Here is a 16,879-nt window from a genome sequence, read left to right as displayed (position 1 = left end):
GGTTCAAATAGCCTCGGCTATCACCTCATTTTGTCCGGTCGTGATGGTCAAGTGGATTAAGGCGTCTTGTACATACCAGTTGCGTTGCTTCTGGGAGTATGGGTTCGAGTCACTTCTGGGGTGTGAGTTTTCAGTTGCATATTGTCCAGGGGACCATTCTGGCTTGTTCGCATTTGTGTTCCTCACGTGTGCCCCTAAGAATGAGGTGATTTGGTAAAATGCTATGCCCAAGATAACTATCCGAGTGCCGGCGGTGGGGTGGTTCAAATAGCCTCGGCTATCACCTCATTTTGTCCGGTCGTGATGGTCAAGTGGATTAAGGCGTCTTGTACATACCAGTTGCGTTGCTTCTGGGAGTATGGGTTCGAGTCACTTCTGGGGTGTGAGTTTTCAGTTGCATATTGTCCAGGGGACCATTCTGGCTTGTTCGCATTTGTGTTCCTCACGTGTGCCCCTAAGAATGAGGTGATTTGGTAAAATGCTATGCCCAAGATAACTATCCGAGTGCCGGCGGTGGGGTGGTTCAAATAGCCTCGGCTATCACCTCATTTTGTCCGGTCGTGATGGTCAAGTGGATTAAGGCGTCTTGTACATACCAGTTGCGTTGCTTCTGGGAGTATGGGTTCGAGTCACTTCTGGGGTGTGAGTTTTCAGTTGCATATTGTCCAGGGGACCATTCTGGCTTGTTCGCATTTGTGTTCCTCACGTGTGCCCCTAAGAATGAGGTGATTTGGTAAAATGCTATGCCCAAGATAACTATCCGAGTGCCGGCGGTGGGGTGGTTCAAATAGCCTCGGCTATCACCTCATTTTGTCCGGTCGTGATGGTCAAGTGGATTAAGGCGTCTTGTACATACCAGTTGCGTTGCTTCTGGGAGTATGGGTTCGAGTCACTTCTGGGGTGTGAGTTTTCAGTTGCATATTGTCCAGGGGACCATTCTGGCTTGTTCGCATTTGTGTTCCTCACGTGTGCCCCTAAGAATGAGGTGATTTGGTAAAATGCTATGCCCAAGATAACTATCCGAGTGCCGGCAGTGGGGTGGTTCAAATAGCCTCGGCTATCACCTCATTTTGTCCGGTCGTGATGGTCAAGTGGATTAAGGCGTCTTGTACATACCAGTTGCGTTGCTTCTGGGAGTATGGGTTCGAGTCACTTCTGGGGTGTGAGTATTCAGTTGCATATTGTCCAGGGGACCATTCTGGCTTGTTCGCATTTGTGTTCCTCACGTGTGCCCCTAAGAATGAGGTGATTTGGTAAAATGCTATGCCCAAGATAACTATCCGAGTGCCGGCGGTGGGGTGGTTCAAATAGCCTCGGCTATCACCTCATTTTGTCCGGTCGTGATGGTCAAGTGGATTAAGGCGTCTTGTACATACCAGTTGCGTTGCTTCTGGGAGTATGGGTTCGAGTCACTTCTGGGGTGTGAGTTTTCAGTTGCATATTGTCCAGGGGACCATTCTGGCTTGTTCGCATTTGTGTTCCTCACGTGTGCCCCTAAGAATGAGGTGATTTGGTAAAATGCTATGCCCAAGATAACTATCCGAGTGCCGGCGGTGGGGTGGTTCAAATAGCCTCGGCTATCACCTCATTTTGTCCGGTCGTGATGGTCAAGTGGATTAAGGCGTCTTGTACATACCAGTTGCGTTGCTTCTGGGAGTATGGGTTCGAGTCACTTCTGGGGTGTGAGTTTTCAGTTGCATATTGTCCAGGGGACCATTCTGGCTTGTTCGCATTTGTGTTCCTCACGTGTGCCCCTAAGAATGAGGTGATTTGGTAAAATGCTATGCCCAAGATAACTATCCGAGTGCCGGCGGTGGGGTGGTTCAAATAGCCTCGGCTATCACCTCATTTTGTCCGGTCGTGATGGTCAAGTGGATTAAGGCGTCTTGTACATACCAGTTGCGTTGCTTCTGGGAGTATGGGTTCGAGTCACTTCTGGGGTGTGAGTTTTCAGTTGCATATTGTCCAGGGGACCATTCTGGCTTGTTCGCATTTGTGTTCCTCACGTGTGCCCCTAAGAATGAGGTGATTTGGTAAAATGCTATGCCCAAGATAACTATCCGAGTGCCGGCGGTGGGGTGGTTCAAATAGCCTCGGCTATCACCTCATTTTGTCCGGTCGTGATGGTCAAGTGGATTAAGGCGTCTTGTACATACCAGTTGCGTTGCTTCTGGGAGTATGGGTTCGAGTCACTTCTGGGGTGTGAGTTTTCAGTTGCATATTGTCCAGGGGACCATTCTGGCTTGTTCGCATTTGTGTTCCTCACGTGTGCCCCTAAGAATGAGGTGATTTGGTAAAATGCTATGCCCAAGATAACTATCCGAGTGCCGGCGGTGGGGTGGTTCAAATAGCCTCGGCTATCACCTCATTTTGTCCGGTCGTGATGGTCAAGTGGATTAAGGCGTCTTGTACATACCAGTTGCGTTGCTTCTGGGAGTATGGGTTCGAGTCACTTCTGGGGTGTGAGTTTTCAGTTGCATATTGTCCAGGGGACCATTCTGGCTTGTTCGCATATATATATATATATATATATATATATATATATATATATATATATATATATATATATATATATATATATATATATATATATATATATATATATATACTGGCAGCAGGTTTTCTTTCAAACATGTTTCATTGAATATGACCGCATATTCTGTATTTATTATTTTCTGGTTTAGGGCTTCTATCCCTCTAACTATTTTCTTAGCATCAGGGCTTAATTGAAATAGGAGTTCTCCAAAACTCATTTTCGTACTTTTAAGGTGAAGAAAAGAAGTGATTTACTATAGAGTGTATTACACTTATTTGTATATTTTGCACGACGTTTCGAACCTCCATGGTTCATTCTCAAGTGAACAGATCTTACAATACTAGTTGATTTTATACCCGCATTAGGTCAGGTGATAATACAATGAAGGTGAAAACATGGGGGGATACATAAGGGATAAACATAGGGGCTGCAGAAGGCTTATTGGCCCATACGAGGCATCTCCTATCTAAACACAAAGATTAATCCAGTGTAATTGGCCTGTTATGTTGGACATTGTCTTCTGTGTTGGCATCGATATGTTCTTGTCTTGTCCTTACTCTCATGGTGGGTAGAGTAAATAGTTCCGTGATTTGGGTGTTCATGGTAGGTCGCTCTATTCTTATGTGAATTGCCTCAAGAATTTGTAATCTTCTTGAATCTTGGGTTTTGTCTATTATGCAAGTATTCTTGTTCAACATTTCTCTTGTTAGAGTAATGTCATGGGCTTGTCTCATGTGATTCCTAGGGGCACCAGATTGAAGATGGCATGTCAAACGCCTCGTCAGCTTGGTCGACGTCATACCTATGTACTTACATTGAAGGTTACATCCTTCGTGGGGGCAAGTGTACATGTATACAACGCTTGACTGCTGTAGAGGGTTCTCCGTCGGCTTCGGGCTGTTTTTGATAAGGAGTTCGGAAGTCTTCTTGGTTTTGTAGAATATTATCAGGTTTATGTTTTGGTTAGGAGTAGTGCTTTTTACTCCTTTACGGATTATTTCTTTCATTATTCTTTCCTCTTTTATATGTTCACTGTGCATGGTTGATTTGTAATATAATTTTATTGGGGGTGTTGTGGTTTCTGTTCTAGGTTCTGAATTATACCAACGGTCCAAGTGTCTTCTTATAGCAGCGTTTATTTCCGCGTTGCTATATCCGTTGTTCACCAATACCTGAGTTACTCTTTCAAACTCTCTACTCACGTTGCTCCATTCAGAGCAGTGGGTAAGCGCTCGACGAATATAAGCATTGAGAACACTGGCTTTGTATCTTTGGGGGCACTCACTTCTACCGTTCAGGCATAATCCTATGTTGGTGGGCTTGGTATATACGTTGGTGAAGCCCGAAGCCGACGGAGAACCCTCTACAGCAGTCAAGCGTTGTATACATGTACACTTGCCCCCACGAAGGATGTAACCTTCAATGTAAGTACATAGGTATGACGTCGACCAAGCTGACGAGGCGTTTGACATGCCATCTTCAATCTGGTGCCCCTAGGAATCACATGAGACAAGCCCATGACATTACTCTAACAAGAGAAATGTTGAACAAGAATACTTGCATAATAGACAAAACCCAAGATTCAAGAAGATTACAAATTCTTGAGGCAATTCACATAAGAATAGAGCGACCTACCATGAACACCCAAATCACGGAACTATTTACTCTACCCACCATGAGAGTAAGGACAAGACAAGAACATATCGATGCCAACACAGAAGACAATGTCCAACATAACAGGCCAATTACACTGGATTAATCTTTGTGTTTAGATAGGAGATGCCTCGTATGGGCCAATAAGCCTTCTGCAGCCCCTATGTTTATCCCTTATGTATCCCCCCATGTTTTCACCTTCATTGTATTATCACCTGACCTAATGCGGGTATAAAATCAACTAGTATTGTAAGATATGTTCACTTGAGAATGAACCATGGAGGTTCGAAACGTCGTGCAAATTATACAAATAAGTGTAATACACTCTATAGTAAATCACTTCTTTTCTTCACCTTAAAAGTACGAAAATGAGTTTTGGAGAACTCCTATTTCAATTAAGCCCTGATGCTAAGAAAATAGTTAGAGGGATAGAAGCCCTAAACCAGAAAATAATAAATACAGAATATGCGGTCATATTCAATGAAATATATATATACATATATATATATATATATATATATATAATTTCGTAAGCCTCACCCTGTAAACATTCATGTTTCTACATGTTAAACAAGCTACAAGGATGAGGGAAGGGGATGTTCCCTCCATGCTGGATATTATATTTACCAGGAAAGAGAAAGATATATTTATCATTCAGTACCTCCCTCCTTTGGTACCTCCCTTTTCCTCCTTTCAGTACCTCCCTCCTTTTACCCAAGTGACATGGTCACTTGGGTAAAAGTGACCATGTCTTTTTGGGAATAAAGTATGCAATGCATTATAATCTGGAAGAAAATGAGCTTGAAGCAGTTGAAAAACCTGACTTGTGGAGAGGTCATTATGGGGAACTCAGATATTTCCTTAAGGAATTTGACAAACACTTGCTGTTAGGACATGAAGTAAATGAGATGTATGTCAAGTTTTGTGAAATATATGATAATGGCACAACAAAATTTATACTAAAGCAGAGATGCAGAACTAGGAAAAGGGGAAAAATTGCCCAAACATACAAGCAATACAAAGATGCGAGAAACAACAATAGCAGTAAGGAGAGGGGCAGAAAGACTATGACTTTCGGTCATATTCAACAACACAAATATACATACACACACACACATTATTGGAAAAAATTGGAATTGGAATATTGGAAAAAATAATTAAAACTAAATGGGTAGAACACCTGGAGAGAAATGATATAATTTCAGACAGACAGTATGGTTTTCGATTTGGAAGATCCTGTGTATCGAATTTACTCAGTTTCTATGATCGAGCAACAGATATATTACAGGAAAGAGATGGTTGGGTTGACTGCATCTATCTGGACCTAAAAAAGGCATTCGACAGAGTTCCACATAGAGAGGTTGTTCTGGAAACTGGAAAATATTGGAGGGGTGACAGGTAAGCTTCTAACATGGATGAAAAATTTTCTGACTGATAGAAAAATGAGGGCAGTAATCAGAGGCAATGTATCGGACTGGAGAAATGTCACAAGTGGAGTACCACAGGGTTCAGTTCTTGCACCAGTGATGTTTATTGTCTACATAAATGATCTACCAGTTGGTATACAGAATTACATGAACATGTTTGCTGATGATGCTAAGATAATAGGAAGGATAAGAAATTTAGATGATTGGCATGCCCTTCAAGAAAACCTGGATAAAATAAGTATATGGAGCACCACTTGGCAAATGGAATTTAATGTTAATAAATGCCATGTTATGGAATGTGGAACAGGAGAACATAGACCCCACACAACCTATACATTATGTGAGAAATCTTTAAAGAATTCTGATAAAGAAAGAGATCTAGGGGTGGTTCTAGATAGAAAACTATCACCTGAGGACCACATAAAGAATATTGTGCGAGGAGCCTATGCTACGCTTTCTAACTTTAGAATTGCGTTTAAATACATGGATGGTGACATACTAAAGAAATTGTTCATGACTTTTGTTACGCCAAAGCTAGAATATGCAGCTGTTGTGTGGTGCCCAACAACAGAAGTTGGCCCATATCTTAAGAAGAACATCAACAAACTGGAAAAGGTGCAAAGACATGCTACTAAGTGGCTCCCAGAACTGAAGGGCAAGAGCTACGAGGAGAGGTTAGAGGCATTAAATATGCCAAAACTAAAAGACAGAAGAAAGAGGTGATATGATCACTACATACAAAATAGTAACAGGAATTGATAAAATCGACAGGGAAGATTTCCTGAGACCTGGAACTTCAAGAACAAGAGGTCATAGATTGAAACTAGCTTAACACAGATGCTAAAGAAATATAAGAAAATTCACTTTCGCAAATAGAGTGGTAGACGGTTGGAACAAGTTAGGTGAGAAGGTGGTGGAGGCCAAGACTGTCAGTAGTTTCAAAGCGTTATATGACAAAGAGTGCTGGGAAGACGGTCTCATCCTGTAACTACACTTAGGTAATTACACACACACACACACACACTATATATATATATATATATATATATATATATATATATATATATATATATATATATATATATATATATATATATATATATATATATATATATGTCGTACCTAGTAGCCAGAACGCACTTTTCAGCCTACTATGCAAGGCCCGATTTGCCTAATAAGCCAAGTTTTCATGAATAATATATTTTCTCTATTTTTTTTCTTATGAAATGATAAAGCTATCCATTTCATTATGTATGAGGTCAATTCTTTTTTTATTGGAGTTAAAATTAATATAGATATATGACCGAACCTAACCATCCCTATCTAACCTATCTTTATAGGTTAGTTTAGGTAACTGAAAATGTTAGGTTAGGTAGTCGAAAAAACATTAATTCATGAAAACTTGGCTTATTAGGCAAATCGGGCCTTGCATAGTAGGCTGAGATGTGCGTTCTGGCTACTAGGTACGACTCATTATATATATATTTATATATATATATATATATATATATATATATATATATATATATATATATATATATTTATATATATATATATATATATATACATATATATATATATATATATATATATATATATATATATATATATATATATATATATATATATATATATACATATATATATATATATATATATATATATATATATATCGGACAATTAGTAAAAAAAAAAAAATAATTTAAATTATTTTACCTTGTACCTAGATCCACCAGGCCTGTTTGGTGCATGTTTCAGTACTTCAGAAATCTGGAAGGTCACATCCTCCTCCTCAACTTGTGGATGTGCGTTGATAGATGATTCTGTAAAATTAAGTTATTTATATAATAATAAATTCAGTATAACAATAATATTCTGTAAAATTAAAAGTAATTTATACATCAATCAGATAAAACTCTCCAGAGATGGTGATACACAACATATAAAGGACAAGTTTCAGAACAAAATATGCATTTAGGAATAAGGTTTTGTACATGTAGGTAGCACATGAGAAAATAAGTGGAAGGTGATCAAGTTTATATTAACATGTTAATGGCTTTGTTAAGGCTTTGCAAGAATGAAAAAATATTAATAATATAATATCACCTACCAATTAATTGTACATCATTTATAAGTCAATTATTTGCATTATTATTATTCAATACTAATGATATAAAAATGCATTTTGTAGTCTACTATTTATGCAAGTATTAAGCACAGGATCATGAAATAAACTGCAAAATACTGTAATGGATAAACCAATTAAGTTTACATTTTCCTATAGCTAAGTCAGTCAGTTCTATTAGCAGCAGAGAACAATTATGCCCAACCTCTATTAAATGAAACAATCTTAAGAGCAAGTGATAGAAATATAATCATTTATGCTTGGGAAAATATTATGGAATGGTTCCAAATATGAAAAATATTAAGTTTTTTGGTTAAAATTTTTTAACTTAAAATTTAAATTTTTAAGTAAATTTTAAACTTTAAAAAAATTATTTAATTTTTTGGTTACTTACTTAAAATAACATTATATAGTTCTTGTTTTTGTAGAAATGCCAATTTCTTCTTTTGCCCTTCCAGACTGTATAGTGACCACAGGCCGTTTGTTCATATCTTCATTATTCTTCGAACCGTGGTTGCACAATCAGACCCACGTACACTGGTTAAAAGCATCACCTAAAAGCAACAACAAAAATGTAGTACACTGACGAATTTTGAATATATATATATATATATATATATATATATATATATATATATATATATATATATATATATATATATATATATATATATATATATAACTGAAAACTCACACCCCAGAAGTGACTCGAACCCATACTCCCAGAAGCAACGCAACTGGTATGTACAAGACGCCTTAATCCACTTGACCATCACGACCGGACAAAATGAGGTGATAGCCGAGGCTATTTGAACCACCCCACCGCCGGCACTCGGATAGTTATCTTGGGCATAGCATTTTACCAAATCACCTCATTCTTTGGGGCAACACGTGAGGAACACAAATGCGAACAAGCCTGAATGGTCCCCAGGACATATGCAACTGAAAACTCACACCCCAGAAGTGACTCGAACCTATACTCCCAGAAGCAACGCAACTGGTATGTACAAGACGCCTTAATCCACTTGACCATCATGACCGGACAAAATGAGGTGATAGCCGAGGCTATTTGAACCACCCCACCGCCGGCACTCGGATAGTTATCTTGGGCATAGCATTTTACCAAATCACCTCATTCTTTGGGGCAACACGTGAGGAACACAAATGCGAACAAGCCTGAATGGTCCCCAGGACATATGCAACTGAAAACTCACACCCCAGAAGTGACTCGAACCCATACTCCCAGAAGCAATGCAACTGAGTTTTCAGTTGCATATTGTCCAGGGGACCATTCTGGCTTGTTCGCATTTGTGTTCCTCACGTGTGCCCCTAAGAATGAGGTGATTTGGTAAAATGCTATGCCCAAGATAACTATCCGAGTGCCGGCGGTGGGGTGGTTCAAATAGCCTCGGCTATCACCTCATTTGTCCGGTCGTGATGGTCAAGTGGATTAAGGCGTCTTGTACATACCAGTTGCGTTGCTTCTGGGAGTATGGGTTCGAGTCACTTCTGGGGTGTGAGTTTTCAGTTGCATATTGTCCAGGGGACCATTCTGGCTTGTTCGCATTTGTGTTCCTCACGTGTGCCCCTAAGAATGAGGTGATTTGGTAAAATGCTATGCCCACGATAACTATCCGAGTGCCGGCGGTGGGGTGGTTCAAATAGCCTCGGCTATCACCTCATTTGTCCGGTCGTGATGGTCAAGTGGATTAAGGCGTCTTGTACATACCAGTTGCGTTGCTTCCGGGAGTATGGGTTCGAGTCACTTCTGGGGTGTGAGTTTTCAGTTGCATATTGTCCAGGGGACCATTCTGGCTTGTTCGCATTTGTGTTCCTCACGTGTGCCCCTAAGAATGAGGTGATTTGGTAAAATGCTATGCCCAAGATAACTATCCGAGTGCCGGCGGTGGGGTGGTTCAAATAGCCTCGGCTATCACCTCATTTGTCCGGTCGTGATGGTCAAATGGATTAAGGCGTCTTGTACATACCAGTTGCGTTGCTTCTGGGAGTATGGGTTCGAGTCACTTCTGGGGTGTGAGTTTTCAGTTGCATATGTCCTGGGGACCATTCAGGCTTGTTCGCATATATATATATATATATATATATATATATATATATATATATATATATATATATATATGTATGCCATATACATATATATGCTATGTTGTATGCTACAACTTGGCTGATAATAAAGCCATTCACAACTGCAGGCCTAATAAAAAAAGGAGGTGGCATAGCAATATCTTACAAAGATACCTTCATCTGCAATAGTGTCATTAGTAATAGAGACGACTATTGTGAATATACCTTTGCCAAGTTCTCCAGTAAATCCCTTAAATCCTCCTTGACTATAAGTGCCATCTATAGATTTCCCAATACCAACATAGCTTCATTCTCAGATAACGTAAGGAATCTTATCATAAATAACAATCTCAACAAAAATCAAACCAACTTAGTGGTTTGTAATGGTGAACAAAACATGCAGATACTGTACTTATATATAACCTGTGAATAGAGTGTAATAACAGCAAAACTATTTGTTTATTGTTTTATGACCATAATAATTGAATCACTAATATGATTCACTAATATATAATCCTAATAATAATCACTAATATATAATCCTAATAATAATCACTAATATATAATCCATTGAGCATGCTGCATCTCTTTCAGTCTCTTTGCAATTTGAACAAGAGGGCTTTTAATTGATCGAACCATATTCTTAAAGTAAAGTAAATGAGATGTATTCCATATTTTGCATAATATACGATGAAGGCACACAAACATTCATACCAAAACTGAAGGGCAGGATTTATGAGGAGACATTAGAGGCATTAAATATTCCAAAACTAAAAGACAGAAGGAAAAGAGGAGATATGGCTGAAGTATGTTGACCAGACCACACACTAGAAATTGAAGGGACGACGACGTTTCGGTCTGTCCTGGACCATTCTCAAGTCGATTGTGAGAATCGACTTGAGAATGGTCCAGGACGGACCGAAACGTCGTCGTCCCTTCAATTTCTAGTGTGTAGTCTGGTCAACATACCAAATATACTACACATACACAATACTAGGATGCACAATAAACTACCCTACCCAGGCTGAGTATGGTGTGTACAATAAATGATTAGCTAAAAGATAAAAATGAGTTTGTATAAATGGGGTTAAATCAGAGTGGGAAAATGTAAGTGGAGTTCCTCAAAACTCTGTCCTGGGACCTCTGTAATTCATAATATATACAAATAATTTAGACTCAGGTTTGATCAGCAATATTTGAAAATTTCCAGATGATACAAAAGGGATTTTTTCTGGATTCAGGATTATTTTTTTTATGGCTGAAAACATGTTTTCAGCAATAAAAGAAATACAGTATTGCTGGAACAACCGTCGACACCTTCAAGAGAAAACCTGAACATCTTCAAGAAGTGCTGGACAAACAAGGCTGTGGTGGATATGTGGGCCTGAGGGGCCTGTCCAAGCAACAGCCTGTTGGACCAAGCTCTCACATGTCAAGCCTGGCCTTGGAAGGGCTTGGTGAGTAGAACAACTACCAGAACCCTATAATGCATGTATCAAGCAGATAACTAGGTTGTAGAGGATAGATAACATAGTGATTATAAGAAAACTAAAAACTCACTGGAAGCAATATAAATTACAAGAGTTGATACTCAACTTCTTTCCATTGTACCTCCCGTGTGTCAGCTTATCACTCTACTGCTAATATCACGGTATTGCAGAATATCTGTCTCTACATTGTCAAGGTGTCCAGGCAGTGAGCACCACATAATGCAGTGCAGTCCTGTAAGAATAAGCACAGTAAGTATGGGCATGGAGGGGGTGCAGCAGTGGCTTGTGAAGGGCTGGAGAGTAAATGGACAAAGCAGACAGATAAGATGGCAATATATAAGGGGAAAAAATTAAAAAGCTAGGATATAAAACTAATTGAGATCAAAAGCATAAATTACTAAAGTAGGGGAAAAAATAACAAATGACTTCATAAAAAAATTATCCAATTGCCAACAGCAACTTGGTAGTACGAGTCTAAGTCTAAGAAACAAAAAAAATTTAAATGCTGTTATCTGCAATGAAACAATACATACTATTGCACGTACCGAAACATTGATGAATGTAAAAAATAGAGAACTATTTGCTGAATGTCCCATAAATGGATTTAAACTATTTTACACAAAGAGGGGGAGAAGCCATGTATGTTAGGGAATATTTGAAATGTAGTCTCGAAAAGTACACAACTGTGATAGTAAAATTAGGTCACATGGAGGAGTGGGTCTGTATACTATGGAAGACCTTGTATGCTCGGAGCTCCTTAACATTACAAATGAGGTGGTAGAGGTATTGGGATTAAAAATAGAGAAAATAAATTTAGTGATTATTCTAATATACAAACCGCCAGATGCAACGGCCGAGGAATTCACAGAACAGATAAACAAAATGGAGAACTCGATACCTCATATTATCTTCCTAGGTGACTTCAACTTGCCTAGTCTAAGATGGAGAATAGCAAACAATAATATTATACCAGGAAATTTATCAAGACCTAACCACTCAGCTTCCTGGCAATACGTTAGTAATGAATAAATATGATAAATTTACTCATTATAATGTTGGTGCTGAATGTACAACACGAAAAAACATAATTTTAATCTGAAAAAGGATCTTTTTATAAAGAAATTAGACGAAAATAAAGAGCTGGTGACGCCAAATCAAGTCGACGATCCAAGCGTCGGTTAGGTTAAGTTAGGTCAACCTAACCTAACATATCATATTTATTCATTACTAACGTATTGCCAGGAAGCTTTGTGAAGCTTGTGGTAGCTTGTGGTAATTAGACGGACCCTCATTTTAACAGAAACTTGGCTAAGTAAAGACTATACCCAACTCTACAACTTAGCTGGTTATAAAGGCATTCATAATTGCAGGCCTAGTAAAAAAGGAGGTGTTATACCAAAACAGATGCAGAACTAGGAAACAGGATTTCTTCAACAGAAATTTTGAAATTGTTCACAATTTTTGTTAGACCAAAGTTGGAGTATGCAGCAGTTGTATGGTGCCCATATCTTAGAAAGCATATCAACAAACTGGAAACGGTGCAGAGACAAGCCACTAAGTGGCATTAACTAAATGCCATTAAATATGCCAAATATACTACATAAATATACATACTACACATGCACAATAATTGTCCAGGGCCATCAACACACCTCCAGGGCCACCAACACACCTCCAGGGCCACCAACACACCTCCAGGGCCATCAACACACCTCCAGCTAGGGCCACCAACACACCTCCAGGGCCATCAACACGCCTCCAGGGCCATCAACACAACACCACCATCAACACACCTCCAGCCAGGGCCACCAACACACCTCCAGGGCCACCAACACACCTCCAGGGCCATCAACACACCTCCAGGGCCATCAACACACCTCCAGCTAGGGCCACCAACACACCTCCAGGGCCATCAACACGCCTCCAGGGCCATCAACAAACCTCCAGCCAGGGCCACCAACACACCTCCAGGGCCACCAACACACCTCCAGGGCCACCAACACACCTCCAGGGCCATCAACACACCTCCAGGGCCATCAACACGCCTCCAGGGCCATCAACACAACACCACCATCAACACACCTCCAGCCAGGGCCACCAACACACCTCCAGGGCCACCATCACACCTCCAGGGCCACCAACACACCTCCAGGGCCATCAACACACCTCCAGGGCCACCAACACACCTCCAGGGCCATCAACACACCTCCAGGGCCACCAACACACCTCCAGGGCCATCAACACACCTCCAGCTAGGGCCACCAACACACCTCCAGGGCCATCAACACACCTCCAGGGCCATCAACACAACACCACCATCAACACACCTCCAGCCAGGGCCACCAACACACCTCCAGCCAGGGCCACCAACACACCTCCAGGGCCACCAACACACCTCCAGGGCCACCAACACACCTCCAGGGCCATCAACACACCTCCAGCTAGGGCCACCAACACACCTCCAGGGTCATCAACACACCTCCAGCTAGGGCCATCAACACAACACCACCATCAACACACCTCCAGCCAGGGCCATCAACACAACACCACCATCAACACACCTCCAGCCAGGGCCATCAACACAACACCACCATCAACGCACCTCCAGCCAGGGCCATCAACACAACACCACCATCAACACACCTCCAGCCAGGGCCATCAACACAACACCACCATCAACACACCATCCAGCCTACCACCAGAAGCTTATATATATACTACACATGTCTAAGAGCAAATAAAAGAAAACAGTTACCTTAACTATTGAAGATGCAGCAGGATTTTGTGGATAAGCCAGCAGCAGTCCCTCTCGACACGGTTTTAAAATGGCGGCGACTACCACAACATGCAACGAGCCTAAAGAATGTCCAGCGCTGGCATTATCTAAACGCTATTATATATTATCAAGCAATACGGAAATCTAAAATAAAAAAATGATACAAATAATTGTATTAAATATTTATTTGCAATTACAATACCTCGGGAATATATTTTTGCGTTAGCAAAACATATTAAGTTCGTATTTAGTTTAACTCATTTAAATTCTTTACAAATAATAACCTGATTTTACCTGATGGCCACTAACATTAATGTTTTATGTTGATACATTTCATACCCTAATTATTTCAATTTCTTTCTTTATTATGCACCCCATACCCATCCCGTGGGCGGTGGTGTAAAGGATTACAGAGGCACATAATGGGTTCAGGAACTGAACTCTCTAGTTTGTTTAGCTAAGCAAATAACAATTTTTGACGCTAGTTACAAAATTATTAATGTTATATATACATGTACACACTCTCATACATACATGTACATATATATATATATACGTATACATATATACATACACATACCTATTTATAATCACCCACACAAATACACACATCAATAATCTCTGTGTCACTTATTTTATACATGTTCTTGTAGAACATTCTATTGCGAACACATTGGGCGCTGCCCAATAAACTCGCCCCTCGGGGCAAAATTATTTTTTTTTTTTAATCTTGGTGGAACATAAAATGGTTTGTACCTCAAGGTTCATGTATGCAATATTACAGAGTTCCAATTAACTCCCATGCATGCTGTTAATTTATGTTATGTTCATGTTTTTTATGTTAAAATGTTTTTGTTGATTTGTTTGTATATTTTCATAAGTAAAGCATGCTTACCGTCTTATTCCAAGTTTTATGATAACTTTACAAGGTTTAAAACATAAAGTTCAATATATATTCTGGTTTTCACACAGGAATTATACGTTAATATAACATCATAATAACGTAATGATGTCGTGTAAATAACGTTATACTGACGTCATATAAATGTTATATTTATGTTATAAGAACGTAAATTGGATAGCTTTACAGAAAGTAAACAAAAAAAACTAAATGTTGACTGAAAATTATTTATTCTTAAATATAAAGCATGAAAACATTATAATACCATAGCATTCACTATTATTTTTAAATTTTTACATAAATCTTAAAAAACTGTGTCTCAAGAATATATGTTTTTAGTTATATCCTTTGATTTTAAGAACGTCAGATATACGTATTTATGTCAAAAGTTACAGTATTACCTTTGTGGAACCATTTAAAAACGTCCACAAACGTTCTGTGTTTGCTGGGACTCCACTTGTGACATTTCTCCAGTCCGATACATTGCCTCTGATTACTGCCCTCATTTTTCTATCAGTCAGAAAATTTTTCATCCATGTTAGAAGCTTACCTGTCACCCCTCCAATATTTTCCAGTTTCCAAAACAACCTCTCTATGTGGAACTCTGTCGAATGCCTTTTTTAGGTCCAGATAGATGCAGTCAACCCAACCATCTCTTTCCTGTAATATATCTGTTGCTCGATCATAGAAACTGAGTAAATTCGATACACAGGATCTTCCAAATCGAAAACCATACTGTCTGTCTGAAATTATATAATTTCCCTCCAGGTGTTCTACCCATTTAGTTTTAATTATTTTTTCCAATATTCCAATTCCAATTTTTTCCAATAATGTGTGTGTGTGTATGTATATTTGTGTTGTTGAATATGACCGAAAGTCATAGTCTTTCTGCCCCTCTCCTTACTGCTATTGTTGTTTCTCGCATCTTTGTATTGCTTGTATGTTTGGGCAATTTTTCCCCTTTTCCTAGTTCTGCATCTCTGCTTTAGTATAAATTTTGTTGTGCATTATCATATATTTCACAAAACTTGACATACATCTCATTTACTTCATGTCCTAACAGCATGTGTTTGTCAAAATCCTTAAGGAAATATCTGAGTTCCCCATAATGACCTCTCCACAAGTCAGGTTTTTCAACTGCTTCAAGCTCATTTTCTTCCAGATTATAATGCATTGCATACTTTATTCCCAAAAAGACATGGTCACTTTTACCCAAGTGACCATGTCACTTGGGTAAAAGGAGGGAGGCACTGAAAGGAGGAAAAGGGAGGTACCAAAGGAGGGAGGTACTGAATGATAAATATATCTTTCTCTTTCCTGGTAAATATAATATCCAGCATGGAGGGAACATCCCCTTCCCTCATCCTCGTAGCTTGTTTAACATGTAGAAACATGAATGTTTACAGGGTGAGGTTTATGAAATTATATAATATATATATATATATATATATATATATATATATATATATATATATATATATATATATATATATATATATATATATATATATAAAGTTTGTGTGTGTGTAATTTATATAAATAAATAATTAAATATTAATTTTGTTAATATCTTTTCAGGGAAAACTTGCAAGTACAATTCGTATACAAGAGGGGCAACAAGAGCCAGAGGATGTCTACTAAGAAAATATATAAGTCTTTATCCTCACACTCTTGATATATGGTCTTCTCTGGTCTCTTTATTTTCTCTCCTCACAAATGTCCCTTTCTTTTTTTTCTTTTACGTTTCTCTCCTGTTTTTCTTGTCTTTTAATCTCTCCTTTCCTCCTCTCTTCTAACACCTCTCGTTTCCTGTCTCTTCTAGCTTCTCTCTTCCTTTACTTTTTATATTTGTGGTATTCATTTATGTCATTTTTATCTTGTATATT

The sequence above is a fragment of the Procambarus clarkii genome, chromosome 15, assembly GCF_040958095.1.
Source record: "Procambarus clarkii isolate CNS0578487 chromosome 15, FALCON_Pclarkii_2.0, whole genome shotgun sequence".
In the NCBI taxonomy this organism is placed as follows: Eukaryota; Metazoa; Arthropoda; class Malacostraca; order Decapoda; family Cambaridae; genus Procambarus; species Procambarus clarkii.
Note: the sequence above shows the minus strand (reverse complement) of the source record.